Raw genomic sequence first — 19,271 nt, 5'->3', positions numbered from 1 at the left:
TACAAATTCACATTGGTTTTAAAACAATGACCCAGGGGAGATAAACTTCCTTTCAAAGAATCAGCCTGGCAGGGGTAAATCATACTATCCAACAAAAATGTGATGTGGGTCCTTTTGCTCTCATAGAAGAAAACAAAGTCAGTGAAAGCTGCATTGTGCAGTTGGGAAAATTGTGAGAAATTGCACAAGGCATGTGCATATCTAGCTATCAGAACCCAAAGTACACTTGGTTAGAATTGTATCATTTATAAAGACTTCAACATGCCTCAGTGTCTTGGCCTTGATCACCTAATGGCAGCTATCCACACTGCCCAGTCTCTGGCAACCTCATTGTTCACTCCCACATCCCTGGGGTCACATTATTACGACTTCATCCCAGGTCTTTTTCGGTTTGCCTTTCGCAGTCTTACCCCTGATATTCACACTTGTCACCTTTTGCACCCAGTTGTCATCCTCCATTCTCTCTACCTGCCCAGACCATCTCTCAACATGCCCAGACCATCTCAGTCTACCCCTCCTCATTACATCATCAGTATACTTCAGTCCCATTCTTCCTCTCAGCTCTTCAGGGATATTAAAGTTGCAGATGTAGAGGAACAGTGAAATTTTGAGTTGTAGAAATGCAAATGATGGGTGCTTAACTGGAATGTTGTGAGTTGGCAGATTTGGAGTTTCGCACAGAACATGATGAGTTAAGCCATGAACCAGGTGCTAGTTTGACATAGACAGACTTTAAGAGTGGTTAAGAAGTCTGCTGGTGAGGGGGCAGTAAAGTTTAAGAGTTTTTATATTTAGTGTAATTAAAATCTGTGAACGGAGTTTTGTGATATTGTGTGGGTATTTTATCGGACAAACTTGGGGTTAGAAGAATTTGGTTCCCTAAGTTGACTCACTGATGTAAAGAGTAGGTCTTAGGTTTTGTGTGGGTTAATTTTATGTACATTTACTCTTCATACAGATTTATGCTGATTGGTTGACTGTTTAGTGTTCAGCTTTACCACACCCATGCGGGTCTAGTTACACATGGGTATAGTAAGCTTGAATATTAAACAGAGTTAATCAGCTGGTATAAACTTGTCAAGAATAGCTTCACATGAACTGAACCCATATATTACCTAATATCTACTCGTGTCAATAAGTCAACTTGTTACTCGTCCAGCGCTGAGTTTGCCAGCTCTTAACATTTATCATTACACTTATAACACCTACCTATGCACTTTAACATGAAAACTGTGCAACTCTAATGATCCTTTAACTTTAGAATTCTTCACCCCTCCACAAGAGTCTGACTAAATCAGAATACACCTGACTCTTGGCCCAAATCCTCATACTGCATTAGGGGTTCTCAACCTTTTTCCCACGAAGTACCTCACGAGTTATCAGATGATCGACTAGTCCCCCATTAATCTAGCACTGAATATAGAATGGTAATATATTAAGACTAATTCAGTACAGTATACAGTAGTACTGCAACGGATTTTATCTAATGGTTGAAATTGTAATGTCTTTATTAAGCTGTTAAGCAGTAACATGATAGTCCATGTACAATCATACTACACAGGAGCGAACTGTAGTTATATGTACAATAAAATCATTAGTGTCAGTTCATTGTAGAATGGTACTATACCAGCTATGTTGTATGACTAATGAAATTATAATACTTCATTTGGCAGGTAAGCATTAAGATCATGTTTTAAATATAACAACCAGTATTAAGTTTTATGATGAAGGCCATGCTTGTTGTATGCAAACAAATTTCTTAATTCGAGGAGCAGTATTAGACAGACGGACTCAGCAGTCATGCTACATTAATTAAGCTGTGCTTAGTGTTTAATTTTCATATTCAGCAGTGTTGAAAATCCTAGCTCACGTAGGTAGGAGACATCAGCAAAGACTTCACAGCAACATCAGCTACAGCAGGATAAAGTCCACTCGCTCTAGAGCAGAACTTGATCAGAGGAAGTATTTCAAATGCATCTTCTGCAACAGAGTCATTCATCAGCTGTGGGAATTCTTGCATGTTGTCTGGGAGAAGGTGCACAGTAACAGTGAATGGGTTTCTAATCAATTTTAATTCCAGCTCACTCATTCTGGGGAAATAAGACTGCAATCCCATCTGCTGGAAAGAAAGATGGCTTTGCACAAGGTGCACCAATTCTAATTTTACAGTACCTCTGCATTTTATCAAGTGCCTCACAAGGGTGTTCAAACATGCAAAGATTTTCATTTTTGACCGTTCCTTCCCATAACTCTAGCTTCATGTTAAATAACCTTAGTTTGTCTATGAATTTAGTCACTGTGGTAAAATGGCCTTCGAGGGATAAATTTAATGAGTTTAGACTTAAGAATATGTCATTTGAGTACGTCGGCTTCTGGTGCCATGGGTTGTCTCGCAATTTTTTGGTGAACTCGAGTAACTTTGTCTTGTCACATCTGAAGAATTCTGAAAGCTCCACCTTCAGTGGCTCTACTTTTGATAACACATTTCCCCATGACAACCAGCAAACCTTGGTGTGAAGGAGTAACTTTCTTCATCTGCTCCAAACTTATAGCACAGTAGGTGGAAGAGTTGGGTATTTAGAGTATTTGATGGTACAGTATTTACCATGTGCACATCATCATCAAGTACTAATCTTAGCTCTGGTGGGTGTTTTAGATGTAAGAGCATACCTATATAGCATATAGTGAAGATGCAGAGTTCCAGGCTTTGTCTCATTTACTCTTCCCTGAAACGCTGATCGACAGCTAAGCATTGTTGATTGTGCACGCACATTCCAAGAAAGTTCCTCAGCCTCTAAAAAAATTGAGACCATGAAAAATGCCTTCACTTCTTTTAGTCAACTCTGAAGCATGACAGAATAAGAAATTCTCCTTGAAATCCCCACCACTGATGTATTGTACAAACACCAGGAGTTGGGCACAAGCAGCCACATCAGTCAACTCATCAAGCTGGACTGCAAATTTGCCTACAGATGCCCTGTTTAGATAACGTGTTGTTTGATGTCTTCAGACATATACATATCTAATGATGTACTGTAATTATATGTATGTCATCCAAATCAGTGAAGTGAGAATGGGCCCTTATTCATGCAGAAGGAAGATAGGCTGAAGCAAGCTTGCTTTGTTTGTTTGGGACAGTTCAATCAACAGAATGAATCTGGCTTACATGCATCGTGCATGGTATCACTCAGAACTGCAGATGAGAAAAAAATCACAGCACTGCAGAGAAGATAATTATCCCTCTGTGCAAAGATATACAGTAGCCCACTGGATTACTGGATGTGAGGCTGAGCAGAATGCCACATCAGTACCCCTCTCAAATGATACTGTTCATTGACGAATATCATTCATTCCTTCGTTATCTAATCCTGTTTTGCTCCATGAGGAGCGTAGGAGCCCAGGGGTAGGCAGGTTGGTCCTGTCATTTAACCCATCGTGTCCGTATGTCACGTACAGTTGTTATTCGTTATACGTTGTTCGGTATATGATAATTCACTACAACGATAATAGAAAAGTTCCACCCCAAAATCCGATTTGCGATGAATTTCCTGCTATAATGATATTACCTTCGGAAAATATTGTGCGAAACACCAGGCACACTCAAGGTGACTGTCGCTTGTCTCAGGCAAGGTGGTGGCCCCAGTGTGCAGAGCATTGTTTTGGTTCAGTTGTGGTTCTGCCATCCCTTCAAAGCCCTGTCTTCCACCCCTTCACATGTGCCCCCCTGCTATTGTCACCTCTCAGCCAAGCATCGTGCTACAGTAGGCCTATACATCGTGTAGCACCAGGCCAACGTTACGCACATGTGATTGTTGCGTTGTTGCAATGATTTACAGTGCATGAGTAACGCTGCCTGTTTTGGCGTGATAGTGTTTGTTTTGGTCTTGGAGACGACTTGGACCGACACAGGAAGTGATTAACCCTTTAACCACGGGTGTCATTCCAGAATGACATTGCAAAAACTGGACCAAACCGCGGGTGTCATTCTCGAATGTTTGTGAATATTTTGAATACCCCGCGTTTTTTCCGTGCGCCAATTGTTTTAAAGGAGAGTAGCTATTAAGTTCTTTCACTCCAGCCGACCCCCCACCTCCCCCCCCCCTGGGGCCCCACCTCCCACCCCCTGGGCCCCCCACCCCACCCCTGACCAAACACGCATCAGTATCTGTCCAGCTGTGTGACAACACCGCTGATGTGGCAGTGAATTGCGGGCAGTTACAGTGCCTTTTACCTGCCTCAGTGAACACAGAGTGGGTGTTTATCGTATGTGCAGTGTTCATGTATGTTTATATATTATTATCAGAATGAGGTTGGCATTTGGTAATGGTGTATGAGCGAAGGTAATGGTGTGTGGGCGAAAAATAGTGATTTTAGATCGCTCACTTCTAATGGCACTGCCCATCCAGTGATAGTCAACGAAATAATGAAACCTACATCATTGCAAAGCCGAAGGTTAGTACTTTCTAATGGTACCTTATTTTTCGCTCTAGATTTATTCTGTGCAGAGATATAAAGGTTTAAAGTTTGTTTACATTTTGGTCGAAACCCCCGCGGGAGAGGACAGTCGGGGCAAAGCAATGCCCGCAGTTAAATGGTTAAGGTGGGTTGTCATTTTTGTTTCCGTCTTGGGTAGGTGACTTTGGGAGGTTGAGTTGACGTAACCCCCCATTTATAATGTGTTTCAATCTCCCGATTTATGATAAAATCGTTATACATTAAGGTATGACCTGACGTAACCCCATGGTATAATGAATAGTGACTGTTATCATATGAGGCCTCGCGTGTGAGTTTGTACCAAGCGTCACCCAAGCCGATCATGCGTTTTCATATTACAGTATATCACTATTTTGACCCTTGTTTTATATCACAGGCATGTCGCTTGGTACAATTTTGAACTAGACATGAGGTTGAAAGTCCTCCAAAATACAACACTGAAATCGATTTGTGAGGTGAGGGTGGGTGACAGACCGCCAGCACTGGCGAGTTTGTACCAGGCGACACCGACATGGTGAGTCAATGCCAATCCACTTGCTATACATTGTTAGCTATTGTTAGCATCTAAAAATTGTTATGAATATAATTTTAATTTATGTACCAGATTATTAAATAATTTTTCCCAATGCTCTGACATGTTAATTATGGTCAATATTGTTTCTCATTAACCCAGAAACTCTTATGCTAATGATACAGTTACATACTATTTTCAGCATTTCCAGCGCATGCTGTTGGTGGTATTGCGAAGGCCCAGTTTTGCCTCGTGTGTCATTCTCCGCGTACAAAAACTACACTTTTCCCTGCTTTTTTTTTTTTTTTTTTTTTTTTTTTTTTTCCCACTGTGCCCTTAATGTCTTCTGATAGTGAGTACGTTGATGACCCTACCGCTGGGCCTTCAGGGGTGCAAGAGAGCAGCCCTGATGAAGGCTCCAAGTCTTTTAAAGTTCCCTTGGTCTTATGGATAGAGCAAGTAGTGTCAGTGTGGCTGCTTTGGAGAGCGGTGATAGTGATGATGGTGATAATGGTGCAGCTAGTGTGGCGTTATGTGAGGGAGCTGGCAATGGTGATACTGCTCCTGGTGCCATAGTTCGTGGTGGTGAAAGTGATGGGGTTGGTGGTGATGGTGGTGATAGTAGTGATGACGCCGGTGATAATGGTGGATGTGTAGCACTACTTGAGGGCACTGGGGGTGGTGATAATGCACGTGGTAGCCTAGTGCATTATCACCACCCCCTAGTGCATATTTCATCTCTTTATGTCCATTAACAACTATATATTGAAATGTTTTGTGATCATGAACGTGTGAAAATTCTGTCGCACTTGGAAAACAGGTGTTTTCTCTTGCACTAATTGGTTTATGCAAAATCTGTTTATATATTCATAATCTGTATCCTTTCCTCTTTAGTATGGTTTTTTAATGGAGTCTCTAGCTTTATTAATAACAAAGTTATACTTCATTGAAGTTGTATACTAAAAATAGCCAATTTTTGGCATGTCGAAAAAAACTATAATTTTGTATATTTGCGTATATTATTTTCAGAGACTAACAACGTGAGCATATTTGAGATACACTACCCTTCATTTTGGTCTTTGAAAGAAGTCTCTAGCTTTAAAATCAACGGAGTTATGATCGTTTCAATCTTCGCAAACTTTAAACGCGATTTCTGGCTTTTTAAAAGATTGTCGCTTGGTACAAACTAGCACGCGCGGCCTCATATCATCCTAGGGCCGTCCAGGTGACATGTGTACATGATCTAGTAATTTGTGCCCTTGTTTGAATATTCATCTGGTTATTTCCACCACATAGAGCCACTGGCAACCCTCCAGCATGCATCCCAGTCATGCTGCAGTTGCCTGCGTACCTCCATCATGGATAGACCTACACAAAAATTTTTCCCTGTGTCTGGACCCTCGGCTGAGCACCCACAGTTGCCAGCTTCAACAGCAATGAAGTCTAAAGGCCCGAAAAGGAAAGGCCCTAGTGATAGTGCAATAGGGAGAGAATTGGACCTGCCATTATCACCAACAGTGAGTGGGGAAAGTGACTCTTCCTCTGAAGAATGTGACCTCACCATGCTGAATGTGGAAATGTACACATCAGATGAGGAGGGTGACGATCAGTTCTCCACTGTGATGATGGAAATGGGTCAGATGATATTGATGATCCTGCAGATAGGGATATTTGCACAGTGGAGAAGATGGAGGAGGAGGTAGGGAGTGAAGAAAGGGAGGAGGTGGAGGATGGCGGATGGAGGAAACACCACAGGCTGAGCCTTGCACCAGCGCGTGACTCCGGGCCTACCGTGGAAATTTCCACACACCCTACAACAACACTAGCCTCTCCCACTCATCCTGCATCTTTACGTGCCTCACCACGTACCTCGCCATGCTGACCTGCCTCACTACGTGCTGCGTCACACCAGTCTGCCTCATCAAGTGCCTCGCCTCACTGGCCTGCCTCGCCAGGCCGGCCTGCCTCACCACGTGCCTCCCTGCCTCACCACGTGCCTCGCCATGCCAGCCTGCCTCACCACATACCTCACCACGTGCCTTGTCACACTGGCCTGCCTCGCCACGTACCTTACCATGTGCCTCATCACATGCCTTGCGACACCGGCCTGCCTCACTACATGCCTTGCCACACCGGCCTACCTCACCAAGTGCCTCACCTCGCTGGGCTGCCTTACCACGTGACTCACCATGCTGGCCTGTCTTACCACATGCCTTGCCACGCAAGTCTGCCTCACCATGTGCCTTGCCATGCCTGCCTGCCTCACCACATACCTCGCTACGCCTGCCTGCCTCACCACGTGCCTTGCCACACTGGCCTGCCTCACCACCTGCCTAGCAACACATCCCTGCCTCATCACCACAGCCAAGTACATTGGGGTATGCAGGTGAAGGTGCACGGCGACGATCATTTTATGACTGGCAGGTACGTGCCTGTCCCCGAATTTCACCATCACTACCACCATCGCCTGCCTTATCTAGTGAGTATTCGGCGGACTCGCCACCACAGCGCCATGCTAGGGGCTGGGGCAGGCCATGTGCACAGCAGGCAAGGCAGGGACCAAGGGTGGGTATGTTAGAAACATTTTCCTGGGAGGAAGGGACAGGGTTTTAGCCTGATGCACCTCTGTTTGATGACACAAATGCAGGTGTGCATCCAGAATTCCCATGCAGTCCATCAACCACCCCTGTTGATTTTTTCATTGCTTTTTTTACAGTAACAGTAATGGAGTTGAGTGTAAAAGAATAAATGCATTTAGGGAGTTCTGCAACAATTGGGGTGAAACCTTTCACATAAGAGGGAGTGCAAAGATGAAAGAATAGACAGCGACGAATGTTAACGAGATGTATGTTTGGCTAGCATTGACCATGTTGGTGCCTCACATCAAGAAACATAATATTCATGATTATTGGCTAGTGGATGACGTTGCTGCGACACCGATGTTTGGTAAGTATATGAAATGGGACAGGTACCTCGACATCCTGAGGTACCTGCATTTCTCCACCAATATGGCCCCACATCTGAATGATAGGCTGTGGAAAATTCACTTGATTCTGGAAATGATAAAGGAGAAATTTAGACCTTATTTCAGGCCATTCCGGAAGGTTGTTATCAACATCTTGCCTTCGTACAGTGCATTCCCTCAAAGAGACATAATTTTGGAATTAAGTTTTTTGTCGTGTGATTGCAAGACTGGCTACATAATAGATTTTATTGTGTATGCAGCAAGTGACGCGGAGTTATCGAAGGTCAACCCCCATGGCTCCTCTGGCTCAGTCATAAAGAAGCTTATGGACAGGTACTTAGGTGGCAGCCATATCCTGTTCACCTATAGTTACTACATGGCACCAAGTCTTGCAAAGTACCTGCAAGAACACAAAATTGGATCATGTGGCACTATCCATGCAAAGAGGAAACATTGGCCATCCTTTCCCAAGAGCACCGTGAAAGGGGAGTGCAGGACCTTGAAATCAGGTAAACTCCTTGCCATTCACTGGCATGATAAGAGAAAGGTAAATGTCTTCTCCACAGTCCATGATAAGAGAACGAGGCAGCCAGTCTTCAAGCCTGATGTCGATATTACTATAACGGCTCAGTGGGTTAGAGCGCTCCGCTCTGACTGAAGGGTCGGAGGATCGAATCCACTCAAGGGTCATTGGTAGACATCAGGAAGGGCATCCGGTCATAAAATGTTACACGCTTCAGTCCGAAAGTCCTCTACCCAGGGGCAACGCCTTAGCCCTTCGGGGATACCTGAAAAAAAAAAAAAAAGTGACCCATCAATAAATCTGGTATGCAGATTGGCACCATCGACTATTTGAGGCAGTGCTGTAATTGGCACTAGAAGGCATTCTTACATGTACTTGACAGTAGTGTACTGAATGCCTTCATTTTTTACAGGGATGTAACGCAGCCCAGCGCATCCCTCAGACAGTTTGAGAAGGATGTAATTTACGGCCTCCGGGAGAAATATGGCCAAGGAATGCATGCTGTGAAACGGAGGCACAGTGTGCAGCAACTTCCTGACTGGCTGGAGTGCAGGGACTACCTTGCTAGGCATTACTGTACATGGAAGTGCTGCCTCTAGCACCTGCAGGCAAAGAAGCCTTCTGATGTTGCTATGTCTGTGCAAATTCATCGCGTTGACCACAGCAACGCCATATGATGAGGTGGTGGTGTGCAGAATGTGAGGTGGCACTATGCACTACCTGTTTCTTTGACTTTCACTTAAAGACTGAGCAGTAGAAGTCTGGATCGTATGCAGAAGTTGGTGTTAGTTTAGTACATACCAGTATATTGGTTTTTGTGTAATTAGAAAAAATGATTTTACTGTTTTGTGTATATTTATGTGAATAATGGAAGCAGAAAGTGTGTTTCATGAAGTTGGTGCCTTATTTTTTATTGAAAATTTTCGTGTGTATACATACAGTATTTGTTATGATGAAAAAGTACAAATCACAGAAAAAAAAAAAAAAGCTGTTATAGTGTTAAGTGTTTTCGATTATGGACAGTATGTGAATACGTTATTCACAATATTTTTTTTTTAGTTTTTTTGTAGTAGTAGTTGTAGTAGTAGTAGTTTTAGTAGTAGTGGTAGTATGTGTAGTAATTGTGGTAGTAATAGTAGTAGTTGTAGTAGTAGTTGTAGTAGTGGTAGTTGTAGTAGTAGTAGTAGTAGTAATTGTTGTAGTAGTGGTAGTTGTAATAGTAGTACAGTCGTAATAATAATAGTACAATAGGCTCGCACTGTGCGCGAGAGATTGGGCGGTCCACGACCTCGCGCACTGGGAATTCGTGCACTGAGAATACATAATCTTATGGGAAAAATTACATATGGGTGGTACCCCCTCATACCTGGACATTTTTTGGCCCATAGAGACATAAAAAAGGTCAATTTTTTCAGACATTGTACTACAGATATAGCTGCAATAACAAAATATGGGCAGTCACCTTAACAACAGTAGACAACAGGCCTGGTGGATTTAAACAACAAGAGTTCTGAGGCGCGGCAATGCACTTACAGTGCCCCCGCCTCCACCCCGGCCGCACCACGCTTGTTTAACGGTTGCCAGCGTTGTATTATTCCATGCTTTGACAAAGAAATTTACACCCTGTTGAATGTTACATTTCTTCCAGAATGCAGCAACAGTCATTATGGTGGGGGTTGCAGGTATGCCAGGTGACACAGGTGAGTCAGGTGGGGCTATGAAGGTGGAGAGGGAGGCAGCTGGTGAGTCAGATGGGGCAGTGGAGGATGGTGGTGGGCAAGTCAGGGGAGGTGGTGAGGGGAGGATCCTCCCTCTCCTCCTCACTACTGCTCACATTTTTGGCAGTTTCCTTCATCTCTTCTTGCTTGTTTCATTCCTCATCTTGTTATGGACGTATTGGCAGTATAACAACTTGGTATTCACGAAATAAACATCATTATTATAGAAACTGGGCATCTATTTTAACTTACTGTTATTGCCGAAAACGTTATTATTGAAGCTGTTATTGGCGTTATCTTATTGTAGACTCCTCTTGAGCACCTTCCCCATGAGCCTCTAGGTCACTATTGGCGCATTGCGTGTGTGGGGGGTCGTGTACTGATGGAAAATGGCCTTTTTAAGCCACTTCTTGCCTCTACCTTGTGTTTTGTGGGGTAAACTCACGCATTCAAGGTTTTTCGTTGTGATTTTTGGTCACTCATGCACAATGCGATTATCGTGCACTGTGATGACGCGCACTGGGCGAGCCTACTGTATGTGTAGTAACTGTTGTAATACCCAGACTGCTAGTCACACAGCAGTGCCACAATCGAGCAACAATTCAAGCCAAACATACATCTCCGTGTTTGTGTGTGTGTCTGCCAGGCAGTGTGGTGGTGAGGCAAGCTGGCAGCCTGCCTCAAGGTCGTTGCTATGGTTACTGGACTCCCAACAGCAAGTATGCCCAATTATGGAAAGTTTTCACATAAATAGTATTTGTGGTGGATTATGGTCTTCTGGAAGCATTATTATTGTGTAGGGCTAGTCTAAGCCTTAGTTGTGTCACCGCACCTCTGTCACGCATACGGACACGGGCAAAAAAACAACAAAAATTGCCCCCTTTCCCCACTCACTTCCTGTCCTTACATGCACTTCATGGACCATCTGATGCAATCAGCTTGATGTTGAAGGATTGATGAGTATTATGACACTTTGTTTTTTATTATTGGTTAAGTATTCACTTAGATATAAAGGTTTAAAAATAGACAATTTTTTTAGAAATGCCCGGCTGTGGGAAGGGTCGGCGGGAATATGTGCCGGACGTGATGGGTTAAGATGAGAGTGACCAGCCTCACTCATCCCTGACTGACATTATGTGAGCAGTGAACCCCAACCACCCCTTAGATATAAGCCTACACAGGTTCAGTCCGGCCGAAGCGCCTTAATTACCCACTAAACCACCATGCGCCATAGTTTGGTTATATGGTCACCACCCAGTGCAGTAAATGGTTTCCTGCTGTGCAGGAAACCATTTGGCATGTCACTTAGTGTAGAGTTACCCACAGACAGAAGAGGAAAGAAGGAAAGAAACACAGAAGAAGAAGGGAGGAAGGAAGAGAGGAAAGGGCAGTCACCTGAGGGCACCACTACTGTACATCGAGTGAGTGGATGGTGAGCGTCCCCACCTACTACTTGATCTATTCACATGTCACTTGAGAAAGATTGGTTTCATGCACTCCAGTGATAAAAGTTTGTGGCATATAACACACTGTGGAAATTCACACCCATTTTTGATGATAGTAGTAAATGCATACAGAATGCAGCATTTGTCATACTGACGTATTTTTGATGGTGAGGCCATAACGATATCTGGAATTGTAAAAAAAAAATGCTAATATAACCAAAGCCATACATAAAGTCATTGGCACTGACATGGAGTTATAATATTAACACAGTCTTAATATTACATTATAATAACACCATCAGATGCTCATATTACCATCATTATTGTAAGAACACACAGTAGAAACACCCTCAGACAGTCATAATGTCATAAGATCAGTCAGAACATCATCAGGATGTCTTATTATCAACACTGTTGTGAGATCACACAGGACAAACAACGTCAGGAATTCATTGCACATTTCATTTTATTTCGTTTTTAAGGCTTTAACATGCTTGCATGCATCAGCCTTGGTCACCTAATGGCGGCTCTCCAAGCTGCACAATCTGTTGCAGCCTCCCTGTTCAGTCCCTTAACTCTGAGGTCACGCTTAATGACCTCGTCCCATGTCTTTCTCGGTCTACTCCTCATAATCCCACCCCCAGTATTAACACTTCTTACCTTCCTCACCCAATTATCATCCCCCATCCTCTCCACATGCCCAAACCATCTCAATCTACCTCTCCTCATCACAACACCAACACACTCCAGTCCCATCCTACCTCTCAACTCTTCCATCATAAACCCAGCCCCTCCAGATCTTGCACGCAGGGATGCACTACACATCCACCTAGTCATTAACATTTCTGTATGTCTGAGCCTGCAAATATCTTCCTCCTTTACTGCGCAGGTCTCATTACCATACAGCATTACACTCCTAACACATGCAGCATACAAAGACCCCTTAGAATGTAGGGAGAGTCCTCTCAGTGTCAGGAGAGGCAACAGCTCCCTGAACTTCTTCCAACCACTTCTTACCCTCGCCACAGAGCTAGCTCCAGCCCCACCTCCAGCACACATGTCTCCCAAATAACAGAACTCTTCCACACACTCAAGAGACTCACCAGCAAGTTCAATCCTTTCACGCCTGACAATCTCCACCTGCTCTCCCTGACACGCCATACACATAAAATCAGCATTATCTCGCATTCTACCTCTGATACCACTACATCTCTTGTGCACCCATTTATCACAAACGCCACACAAGATGGAATTACTTCCTGCGCCCTTGTGGCAAACTGCACATAGCCACTCTCCCTCTTCTTTGACAGTACTGCCATCAACCCTAGATATCATCACTTTTGTTTTATCTGCATTTACCCTTAAGTCCTTATGCCCCATACCATCTCTCCACTTCCTAAAACTTTCCTCCGCCTCCCTTTCATTCTCTGCAATCAACATCAAATCATCAGCATACAACATCTCCCACGGGAGTCCATTTCTGAAGTCACATGAGAGGGCTTCATGTACCATGATAAACAACATGGGACTCAAAACTGACCCCTGATGCACAGCAATGTTCATGGAAAACTCATCACTCAAATCTCCATTCACTCTTACCTGGGTGCGAGCACCCACATACATAGCCATAACCACCCTAACCAGCCACTCCTCCAAGCCAAGCTTTCTCACAGCCCACTTCACCACCTCTCTAGGGACTCTGTCAAAGGCCTTTTGTAAATCAACAAGAACAAAAGATCCTCTTTCTTACCAATATATTTTTCCTGAAGCTGTCAAACAATGAATATGGCATCAGTGGTCCCCCTACTTGGCATAAACCCAAACTGTATCTCATCAATATTCACTCATTCTGTAATCATACCTTCTAGAACTCTCTCCATTTCCTTCATTATCTGATCTAAAAGCTTTATACCTCTATAATTTCCTCTTCCCAGGGCATCATCGTTCCCTTTATACACATTTACAGTTACACTCTTTAGCCAATCATCTGGGACAACACACTTATACATAATCATATTTATCAGGTCAGTGACTAACCTCACCCCTATATCGCCTGAGGCCTTCAACATTTTGGCAGTCAACCCGGACACACCTTCTGCCTTCCCTGCCTTTATCCTGCATATAGCCTCATTCACAGTAGCAGCATCAATCAAAGGCCAAGGGCCAAACACTGGATCTGCTGGCTCCAAACCTTCCCTGTCCCAGTCAAACTCCTCATTCAATAACCGGCTATAATGCTTTCTCCATGCATCTTTAATATCCTCACTGTTCACCACTACCCTTCCTTCATCATTCTTCACACACTGCTCACCTATAATATCCTGATTATCCCTCTTCATCTAATTTGCCACCTTAAATATATTTTTCCTTTTGCCATGATTTAGGTTATCAAGTAAAAGTCTTTGTGACTCAGATTTTGCCCTGTATACTCTCTTCTAGCCCTATGCTTGGCAGCCAAGTATTCCTCCTTGCTACCACCCTTCTTCCATTCCTGGAAAAGCCTTTTTTTCTCCTTAACTGCAGCTTCTACACCCTCATCCCACCACCAAGGTGCTTTATATCATGGTGGTCCTCTTGTCCAACTGCATATTACATCAGCAACTCTTAAAAGGTTGTTCTTGATGGCTCTGTACTGTTCATTAACACCTCTGTCTATGACTCCCTGTTCAGCCACAACTCTCCTCATCTCGCTATAGAAGGCATCCCTTACTACTTGGTTTTCCAGCATCCATATTTTCCTCCTAGGTACAAAAGTCCTTTTTTTCATCACTTTTTTTAACCCCTTAACCGCGGGGCGTCACTTTCGTGACGCTCGGGAGCAAGGGATCATACCGCAGGGCGTCACTTTTGTGATTCTGTGTTATTTTGAATTCGCCCGGGCTTTCAAGTGGTGGCTTGTATCATCTATCAGTACTACCAGTGTCCAGCTATACTAAGTTCTGCTAGTGTCACCTGCACTCCCATCCACTGTAGACAATTTAGCCATTTTTCTCCTGTCCTTGACTCCCCCCCTCCTTACCTCCCCTCCATTACCCTCTCCTCCCACCTGACAAGCTGCGCTGCGCTACACAAATCCTGGACGGATTTTTCCACTCATTTTATCCATTGAAATGTGTCCTTTGCCCTATTCTTATACAAAATAATATATTGTATATAAGAAAGAGATGCCATACATCTGGAATGGGCTAATTAGCACCTGGTAACACCTCATGTGCTCTCGTTCGCTAATTTTCCCTGTTTATTTCCCCTTGAAATATGCCGTATGACCTGTTCTCATAATAATATATATAAGAAAGGAAGGGAAAAGCCTAAGTGATATTTATATTCACCTGGAACTACCTAATTTATTATGTATTGTCTAGATTTCCTGCCAATCATTTCAGAGCGTATATATTAGCAGCTGTCACCACGCTGACATTGGCAACCCTTCACTGCCCCTAGGCCGCAGCATTCAGTTTACTGTCATCTTTCAAGGTGAAACCACGTCGGATTCACACTTGTCCAATCTCGCCGCTTTTGCGCTCCATGCAAAGGGCCCTGTGGCCTCTACCCCTACTAAACCTCGTGTGTAGGAGTAAAGGGCTAAGTGACTCTGTTGTGGAACGTGAACTAGCTAATTTATCAATGATAATGATCGACAGTGACTATGATCTTTCTGGTGACTCTAAAACAGTGCTAGTGGAAATGTAAATAATGTGTAAATAATGTGTAAACAGCAAGTGAAAGCAATGAATGTAAATATAACTGAACAGTGGAAAATAGTTTTATAAGTTACTGTAAGTGACAGTGCATAACATAGTGTAAATAAAATAGAAATGTAAATAATGTAAATAAAATAGAGAATGTAAATAGAAATGTAAATAAGTAGTAATACAGTGTAAGAATACAAGTATATATACTAGGAGTAATGAAAGTGAATGTGAAAGTTTCGCTCTAGCATGTATGAATACTGGGAGTTTGAAAGTGAAAGTGACAGCTTTGCTCTCTATGCTAGTGTACAGAACGAGAAAGTGAATGCTTGGAGTGAAAATAAACTACAAATACTGAAAAAAACTTATAGATAAATATTGTATATTTAAATAAGTGTAATAAAGTACTAGGAATATAAAGTGTGAGTGTGTTTATAAATAATAAATGACAGTTCTGCCTCAGAATACCATCGGGGAACCAGCACGAGAGGAAAGCTCGTATGCGCTCATAATTTACATTGCTTTCACATTTTTTTTTTTTTTTTTTTTTTTTTTTTTGAATATGGATTCCAAACTACTTGAAATTCATAGAATAGTGTTTGTAGTTGTAATATCAGGCTGTGGTAACCATATTACGGGGTATCGGGAAGTGTAAAGTGGAGACTTATGTTACCCAACTTCAGAAGTCTCCACAAGTCCTACGGTTGTTGACGAAGGCTCAACAAACATCCCAGGAGAAAGCTGAAGGTATGTGCCATATGCATATATAATTTTAATATTCTAGGACTAATAACTGATTTTTGGCAAATATTTTTTTAAAGTCAGTCGGAGCACGAATATCCTTGCGGGATGCGCAAGGAGCGCAAACACATCCCCGCGGTGTAGGGGTTAAGCACCATATCACAAATCAGTAGTTTGTGCTGCTGCACACACTCCTCACTTTCTATAACTTTAACATCCTTCACTAACCTCCTATCAGCCCTCCTAACCAGAAAATAATCTATCTTACTGCTATTTCCCCCAGACGCGTACGTAATTAACTTACCTTTCTTTTCCTAAAATATGTGTTGCACACAATCATGTCTGTTGCCTTCCCAAACTCGAGTATCCTTTCCCCTTCCGCATTCCTTATACCATACGCACATCCCCCATGTACTCCTTCATAACCTTGTGCTGTTTCACCTACATGACCATTTAAGTCCCCTTCCAAAAGCACTATCTCATCATCCCGCATACCACCTACTACATGTATTAAATCATCCCATAATCTATCTTTCTCTACTTCATCCAATCCTACCTGTGGGGTATATGCCGATATAACTGCAGTTATCTTTCTCCCAAACAGAATTTTCACTACCAATTTCAGGCAGTCAAAGTGCAAAAGGTCAAAAAATAAAAACACCATCAGGCGGTCGTAAGATCACATAATAGAAGCAATATGAGGCAGTCATATTACCACCAGTGTCAAAAGAACAAAGAGTAACTTGAAAGAACTCAGAGAGTGCATACTTCCACAAACACCAATAAAATATAAGATTTGCTGCTGAGTAACTACACATATGACCACAGTCATAAACATGGGTTTCCAAAATGCTTTAACATCACAATGATAATTATCATTATCACATTTAAAAAAAAAAAAATCACTAGCATACATACCATCATATTATCAATAACTCCAGCGTGCTACAGTAATCCCTTGGTTATAGAGGTTTTTGTTATCACTGCAAGATGAAAATCTGCATTCCTGTCATTATTGCACATTTTTTGGCTCAAAATTATCACTATCACGCACCTGGACTGCCTTCTGCCGACAGTGATAGTGCAATATCTGTGGTTTCTGCCAACAGTGATGGTGCAGTATCTGTGGCTTCTGCTGACAATGATGGTGCAGTGCAGTATCTGTGGTTTCTACTGATTATAATGGTGCAGCATCTGTGGTTTCTGCCAACAGTGTTGTTACATTGTCTGTGGTTCTTCCAACAGTAATAGTGCAGTGTCTGTGGTTTTTGCCAGCAGTGTTGGCACAGTGTGTGTGGTTTCTGCCACCAGTGATAGTGCAGTGTCAGTGGTTTCTGCCAACAGTGATAGTGCAGTGTCAGTGGTTTCTGCTGACTATGATGGCACAGTGTCTGTGGTTTCTGCCAACAGTGATAGTGCAGTGTCAGTGGTTTCTGTTGACTATGATGGCACAGTGTCTGTGGTTTCTGCCAACAGTGATAGTGCAGTGTCATTGGTTTCTGTTGACTATGATGGCACAGTGTCTGTGGTTTCTGCCAACAGTGATAGTGCAGTGTCAGTGGTTTCTGTTGACTATGATGGCACAGTGTCTGTGGTTTCTGCCAACAGTGATAGTGCAGTGTCAGTGGTTTCTGTTGACTGTGATGGCACAGTGTCTGTGGTTTCTGCCAACAGTGTTAGTGCAGTGTCAGTGGTTTCTGCTGACAGTGATGGCACAGTGTCTGTGGTTTCTGCCAACAGTGATAGTGCAGTGTCAGTGGTTTCTGTTGACAGTGATGGTACAGTGTCTGTGGTTTCTGCCAACAGTGATAATGCAGTGTCAGTGGCTTCTGCTGACAGTGATGGTGCAATGGCTGTGATTTCTGTCAACAGTGGTAGTGCAGTGTCTGTGGGTTCTGCTGACAGTGGTAGTGCAGTGTGTGTGGATTCTGTCAACAGTGATAGTGCAGTGTCTGTGGGTTCTGCTGACAGTGATCGTGCAGTGTCTGTGGTTTCTGTCAGTAATGATAGTGCAGTGTCTTTGGGTTCTGCTGACAGTGGTAGTGCAATGTCTGTGGTTTCTGTCAGTAATGATAGTGCAGTGTCTGTGGGTTCTGCTGAAATTGATTGTGCAGTGTCTGTAGTTTCTGCCATTAGTGATGTTGCAGTGTCTGTGGTTTTCACCAGTAGTGATAGTGCATGTGCCATTTCTGCAGACAGTGATAGTGCACTGTGGTTTCTCTTAACAATGATGGTGCAGTTTGTGTGGTTTCTGCTGACAATTTGGGTTTATGAGTGGAGTACCCAGTACCAGTTAGGATAAATCGCATAGATTATGTGCTTTTGTTATCGTTCAGTTACGTTATCATGCACGATGTTCAGTACTAGTTATGCCTGATAACCAAGGGATTACTGTATTAGAAATGTTATGAGCATACCTTATTTAGGTAATCAAAATTAACTGGAGACAGTGAAGCATCAAATATATGCATCAGTTGCAGCTCGCTGACATTACCAGTGAGAGTACTTCCCATCCTGACTAAGGGCTGCCGTTTGAATGTGAACCAGCAACCTGATATGCACAACTGTAACCCCCTTTCTCCCTCCCTCCCTCTCTCCCATCAGCAGTCAAACATGAGAACATAAAACATGAGACAAGAGACAATAAGAGGGCAGGATAACTGCAGAAGCCGGAATGACACGTGCTAGGCAGCTCTTCTAAAAATGTGACTAAATTACTGCAGTAAGACAAGGATAGCAAAGGAGGCTCCAGTGATGAACCAGTGTTTACACAGCACTCATCTTTTAAGTGAATGCTTTTATTTTCATGAGAGAGAGAGAGAGAGAAATTACAAGAAAATAAATATAAAAAAAGACCTTGCTTTCATACCAAGGAGGTACTTTGTATTTGCTTGGGAATGCACATCCAGTTCGCACTCATTCTAGTGTGAGTAAGATCCTATTGAGGTTTCTTTTAAACTGCTCAACTGTAGTGCAAGTATTAACATCCATGAGGAGTATTCCAGGTTGAGCAGATCTTGCATGCAAAAAAGTTTTCACAATAGCTGGTGTTAAATTTTTTCATTTGCAACTCCAACCATGGATGTATGTTGAGCTCACATTGAGACTAAACACTTTCTAGGTCAAGATTGCCAAACCCATTCAGTATTTTAAACATCTCAGTGAGCTGACTTTGTAGTCTGGGA

General features: G+C 42.9%; 1 protein-coding gene across 2 annotated transcripts in view; it reads left to right on the top strand.

Moving 5' to 3' along the window:
* Positions 1-19,271, top strand: part of LOC145417333 (cysteine protease ATG4B-like) — a 387,500-nt gene that overhangs the window by 234,229 nt on the left and 134,000 nt on the right. The window lies entirely within an intron of this gene.

Source organism: Coenobita brevimanus, chromosome 110 (assembly GCF_032717465.1).
Source record: "Coenobita brevimanus isolate Jiangsu-jjx chromosome 110, ASM3271746v2, whole genome shotgun sequence".
Taxonomy (NCBI): Eukaryota; Metazoa; Arthropoda; class Malacostraca; order Decapoda; family Coenobitidae; genus Coenobita; species Coenobita brevimanus.
The sequence above is the reverse complement of the archived record's forward strand: the minus strand, read 5'-3'. Positions and strand labels throughout refer to the sequence as shown.